This window comes from Elephantulus edwardii, unplaced genomic scaffold (genome assembly GCF_000299155.1).
Source record: "Elephantulus edwardii isolate Elephantulus edwardi_28Jun2011 unplaced genomic scaffold, EleEdw1.0 scaffold00161, whole genome shotgun sequence".
NCBI lineage: Eukaryota > Metazoa > Chordata > Mammalia > Macroscelidea > Macroscelididae > Elephantulus > Elephantulus edwardii.
Window position 1 is genome coordinate 633,000 of NW_006399911.1, and position 6,815 is coordinate 639,814.

The following is a 6,815-nucleotide window of genomic DNA, read 5'->3' on the forward strand; positions in this document are numbered from 1 at the left end:
CATCCATTTTGGTCTTTTCTTCCTCTTCTGTCTTTGTAATGACCGTTTGCACTCTTCCTGGATGATACCCTTGATATCCTCCCACAACTCATCTGTCCTTCGTTCATTAGTGTTCAAAGCCTCAAATCTGTTCCTGAGATGGTTCTGAAATTCAGGTGGGATAGACTCAAAGTCATATTTTGGTTACCTCCGATTTCATTTCATTTTCCTCAGCTTTAGCTTGAATTTGCATATGAGTAGTTGGTGGTCTGTTCCACAATTAGCTCCTGGCCTAGGTTTCACAGCTGATATTGAGCTTCTCCAGTGGTTCTTTCCACATATGTAATCGATCTGATTCGTATGCATGCCACCAGGTGAAATCCAGGTATATAACCTGCGTTTATGCCTCTTAAAAAAAAAATCTAAGTTATTAGATTCCCTGTGGTATTGTTATTATTCTAATTTTATGTCAAGATTAATATTATTTTATTTCTACTCTGTTAATTGAGGATTTGGCTCGCTTATATCTAGTTCTCTAATAGATTTATTACTTTTTTGTTTCTGTTACTTTAAATACGTCTGTAGTACATATAGACATTTTCTTCATGTTTATATAGTCTCTCTTGATGTCACAGGTAGAAATATTGAGACTATTAGTTTTTCTTCTCCTCTTTCCTTCTTGCTCTGTAGGACCCCTGTATATAGTGCCTTTCATGCTATAAAGCCTTATACAGCCCATCTAGAGTGCTTTATGTATTCTATGGCCTATCTATAGTGTATTATGTGGTATATAGCTTGTCTGCAGTGCCATGCATGTTTCTGTAGCCCATCTACAATCCCTTATGTGTTCTCTAGCCCATCTATAGTTCTTCGTGTGTCCCATAGCTCATCTATAGTCCCTTATGTCTTCTATAGTCCGCCTGCAGTCCCTTATGTGTTTTCTAGCCCATCTATAGTCACTTATGTGTTCTGTAGTCCACCTGCATCCCTTATGTGTTCTCAAGCCCATCTGTAGTCCCTTATGTGTTTCCCTGCTAGCAGAAAAATGTTCTGAATCCATCAAGTGCTACTTGGGAGAAAGATGTGCCATCACCTTCCATAAAGATTTACAGCCTCAGAAACCTGAAAGAGGGTTGCCGTTCCTAAGAACTGTCTTGCTGGTGTGGGTTTTTTACTACTCTATATCCTTCTGTCATGGAGCTCTGGTGGTGTAGTTCATAAGGCATTGCATTACTAACATAGATGCTGTACCTCTCTGCTGGTTTGAATCAACCATCTGCTCATTAGGACAAAGATGAACAGTTTCTCACATGCAGTCTGTAGCCTTGGAATCCCAATAGGGTGGCAGCCAAGGGCAGAATCGGCTTGAGAGCAGTGAGAGAGTGCGCACAATATGTGTATGTAGTGCCTTATGGACTGTTTCTCTAGAGAAGCAGTCTAGTCTTGCTAAACAAAACTAAGCCTCAGAAACCTGATGGGACAGTTCTACTCTAACCTACAGAGTTGTATGTAATGAGTCAGAATCAACTGGATAGCCTTGGGTTTATTTTGGGTAACTGTATTGAAAGGAGCCCTGGCAGTACAGAGGTTTAATTGGTCAGCTGCTAATCAGAAGATCAGCAGTTTGAACCTCCCTGCTACTCTGTGGAAGAAAGATGTGGCAGTTGCTTCTGTAAAGATTTACAGCGTTGGTAACCTTTATGGGGTCACTGTGAGTTGAAGTTAACTCAATAGCATCTACCCTCTGGAAACGAAGTCTCTTCAGTATAGCTCTTGTATTGCACTTTTCTGATTGCATCTATGTTGTTCTTGTTGTTAGGTGCCATAAAGTAGATAGTGGCGCATAATGACCCTATGACTAACCCATCTGAACCTTGCTCTATTCTGTGCCATCTTCACAGTCTCTGACAGATATTAGAGTGATTGTTACAGTCATCATAGCTGTCCATCTTGTTGGGGGTCTTCCTCTCTTTCTCTGACCCTCCATTTTTGCCAGCATGATGTCTTTTTCCCAAGGTTTGGTCCTCAACATGCCCAGAGTATGTGAGATGAAACTTTACCATCTTTGCTCAAAGAAGTATCGTGGGTGCACTTCTCCAAAACAATCTTGCTTCTTCTTTGGCAGTACATGCAATATTCAGTACTCTTCTGCAACAGTACAGCTCACATTTTGGTTCTTTGGTCATCCTTATTTATTATCCATGTTTCACACGCATATACATTTTGTCCTATAACATCAAGTATGATTGTATAATGCCGTTACATATCTTTTTCTATCAAAACCTTACTATATCGTCCCATCTTTCACCCTATCCATCTGTTTATTGATCTCTTTGCTCCCTCTACCTCCCTTTTGGGTCAGTCTTATATGTCCTAGTCCAGATTATTAATTGCAATACACATAATGTCTCATTGTCCATTCATTTCAGATTGACCTTCCCTTCATCTCTTCCAGTACAGTGTTCATTATATATCCATTCTTTTTTTCTCCCTCGGCCGTATTTTTTTTTTTTTAAACAGTAATCTCATATAGTATTTGTCCTTTTGGACATTTTCCTCATTCTTTTTGAAACTATAATTTTTATTCATCTAACTAATTTGTATTGTTTATTTATGTTCAAGGTATTGAGGATTTAGTAATTAGTGAGAGAGACCAGGCAAGCCCCTTCTCTCACTGAACATCTAAATGGAAAGAGACACAAAATAAATGTATTCTTATTATTTTAGATAGTGAGAAGGTCTGTAAAAAAACCAAAACAAGTAACTGTATTAAGAGTATTTGGGATAGACATTTCATGTGGCTAGTGTGGTCAGAACGGTTTCTATGAAGTGGTAACATTGAAACTGAATGATGCAGTTATGAAAAAAAGTAGGAAGAACATGGTTCATTGTGAAGGCTCCAAAAAGAGAATGAGACTCTGCCATTGACTTGATTGGATTCATAGAAATCCTGTAAGACACACTAGAATTTCCCTGTCAAGTTTCCAGTGCTCTAAATCTTTCCAGAAGCAGACTGTTTAATTTTTCTACAGAGGAGTAGATAGTGCATTTGAACTGTTGACCTTTCTTTACCTTATTAGCCAAAAGCTTATGTCGCTAGAATTCCTCAGGGGACCCCAAAAAATGAATTAAATATAAAGAAATTGAAAGCTTGTTTGTAAAGAGGCTGTTGTGTACCATTGAGTTGGAACCAACTCATAGCTGATCCTCCAGTGAGTTTTCAGCTATAGCAAATCACATGGGAGGCGATTATCGTTTTCCCGTACAGCATCTGGTGGATACGAACAGCATACATTTCTTTTGGCAGCACAGCTCCTGATTACTAAATGAGCAGAGTGGTGAGTATGATTATATAGAGCCTTGGACCAGGGTAGGGAGTTGGGATTCTGTGCTTACTGCAGTGGAGGCCGCTGGAAGATTTAAAGCTGAGGTTCACTAAGGCTAGTGAAGTGATCTTGGCAGATACGATGTAGCTTAGATAAGGTTGGTAGCAGAGGAGAAAGATGATCTGGTTTTGTAGGTATTTTGAATGCTATAATGATAAAATCTACTGAAGGATCTGTGAACAAAGAGAGAGAAAGGACAGTTTGTCTTTAAAATTTTGCCTCAGTAGAAGGGTAAACAGTAGGTAGTAGTGTCATTTACTGAGAGCCTTGTGGAGAAATACCCTGCTGGCATAGGCATTATGCCAGGTAACCCAAAGGCAGGGCCTCTGGTGGTTCAGATCTACTAGTGGCTTCTTGGGAGAAATTAATCAGTCTCCTCCCATGCCATTTGCAGTTCCCCAAAATCCACCGGCAAGTCAGCTGAATTAGTGTCAATTTGATGACAGTGAGTGAATTTTTTTGAGTGAAAAGTTAGATTTGTAAATTAGCTGTCCTGATTTACTTGATCAGCTTTCCTACTGATGGTCGTTTAGTTGCTTCCCAGTTTCCACTGTTGTTTTTATAGTGAATGTCCTCATAATCCAGTTACCGTCTAGTTGGTTTATACTCACGACAACCCTGTGTGTACCAAAGCAGAACCAGAAAAGGCGCACGCACACGCACGCGCGCGCGCGCACACACACACACACACACACATTTATGTTTCCTTTTGATGGATACTGACCCACTACCCTGCAGAAATCAATTATTGACTTAGACTCTCACAGTACTCTATGTCCCTTTCCTGGCATGTATGTATCTTCATTAACACACATGCTGTTGGGAGAGGAAGTGGGCAGGGAATATATTTTTAAAAATAGACCTGAAGGTTCCAATACTGTTCTTTTTCCCTTTATTGTATCGCTTTAAGACTCTCTCAGATTTTAGATCAGCAATTGGTACCGTCTATGGTGCCACCACTCTTGTCCATCTTCCCCCGTCACCTCCACCCCCTCCCCTGGGTATTCAAGTTATAACTTGTGTCTGGCCATAGTTTCCTCCAGCTGACAGTCCTACAGCTCTTAGCTAGCTCTTCTAGACTTCAGAAATAGTTACAAAATATTTAATAGTAATTATCTTGATGGTAAAAAATGAGAACTATCATTTAATAATATGCCAGGCACTATCCTAAGAACTCTTTTTTTTTTTTAATCCTAAGAGCTTTTATATGTACTATATTACTTTATTCAATCCTCACAATACTTTGTATTGTTATTATCTCCTGGAAGCTCTGGTGGCTTTGTGGTATTGGTGCTGCCAACCCAAAGGCACGTGGTTTGAATCCAGCAACTGCTCTGAGTGAGAATGATGGGCAGTCTCTTCTCATGTGATTAACAATCTCTGAAAATGTGCTCAAGGGTCAGCTGAGTCTGTTTCAACTTGACAGCACATAACAATAGCAATTCTTATTTTCTCTTTTTTTTATATTGATATAACTGAGATGAAGGACTTCTACCATTCCTTAATTTCCTTTTTACTTTCCTATATTTAAAAAATTATTATTTTTGTTAAGTTTGGCACTGTCACATGAATACTCTTTAATTAGTTGTTATGGGTCAAAATCACATACAAAATAAATGACATGAAAAAGGATACTAGTAACAGAAATAACATGTAGATCATATTCTCTTTGGGAGAATACTTTGCTAATTAACTAATAGTGTTTGTAATATGCTGGGATCTGTTAGTTAAAACTGCTTAAGATTCTAATTCTAGCCTTGCCTTTCAGTAGCTATTTGATTGAGTCCACTTACTGATCTTTTGTAGCCAATTTCCTTGATTTTAAAATGGGGATAATATCTGTTTAGTAGGGTTATTGCCATCAATAAATGAGGAAATGCATATAAAAAAGAATCTAGCACAGAGCCAAGCATACATCAAAGGCAGTTCCCCCGCTCCCCTTGTTTACCAACAGTGAACAGTCTTGTCTAGCACTGAAAGCTTGGGGGAAAGTACAGGTAATTATCATACTCTCACACTCTTACACTGTTGTAAGTGCTTATATATAAAAGAAAAAATATTCTTTATGCCAGTGCATTAACTATGCCCTGTGTCATTAACTGTCCCTGAAACCTGCTGGAGCGTCAGCTGTGGGTTAGTTCCAACTCAATGGTAAACAACAACAGCAGCATTATATTAAGCCATGTTAAATGGAATTGTGTGTATGTGCTGTCGAGTTGACTCTTACTTACAGGATGAAACTGATCATGCACCATCAGTCCTTCAGTGCCCATTATTGCAGTCTTTTTGTCAGTTCATCTCATTAGAAGGCTTATTTTAAAAGACCCTCCACATTTTCAAACATGATTTCCTTTTCCAGAGATTGATCCCTATATTCAACAGAATGTATATTAAATGGCATATACATGTAGTCCAGCTTTTAAGGTTTTTCTGGGCCACATTTACATTTCTTAGTTATTTTAATTTGTGTGGCTGGTAACTAAGTTAAATATGATTATATTTTCATGTTTATTTGCTACTAGTATTTCTTCCTTTCTTTATATAAACAAAGCACCTATGTTCTGTAACAGGTTTCTTTCAGGCCCAAATAATAGATAATAGATAGTATCAGTAGGCCTAAATAATGTTAAATAAACTTTGAATAAAATTTTATATTACATGACCTGAATTTTAGTCCCAGGGTGATTTCCAGATTGTAACTTGGGGCATGTTAGCAGGATGGGCCAGTCTTTGGAAAAAGACATCATGCTGGGAAAAGCAAAGAGTCTGCAAAAGAGAGAATGACCCTCAATAAGATGAATTGTTACAGTGACTGTAACAGTGGGCTTGTGTGTTGGAGATCATGAGGTGTAGGATGGGGCAAGATTCAGATCTGTTGTTCATTAGATCACTATGAGTTGTAGCAGACTCATAAGAGAACCTTACAAGACATGTGTAACAATGCAAAGGCAGCTATCTGAACATTTAATACAGAGAGAATAGCATGTTCAGAGGTCCAAACAGTAGCCTGAGAGTGTAAGAAAGTTGATAGAGGACTAACAAGTTTAATCATTTTGGGTGAGGGGGTGAATGAAAGGGGAAAGATCTGATGTGAAAAACAATACATTCAAACTTTGTAAAAAAAGACCCCACAGAAGGTACTTTATGGTCTCTGATTGGAAACGGAAATGAAGGGATGAAAGGTGGGATTGTTGTTAAGTGCCATCCAGTCTTAGCAACCCTAAGAATGAAAGACCTGAGCAATTGTATATCTTTCATCCTTTCTCCAGGTTCATAGGCTTTCTAGAGGCCAAGCTATTTTGGAAGTGGATGCTACTCCTGCTGCCAAGCTTGTTTTAATTGGGAAACTCCACCAAATACTGTCCACCGTGGGTAACCATTCTCGCATTTGAAATGTTAGTGTCACAGTGTTCAGCATCACAACAACTACGAGTTACCTCTGAATGGCAA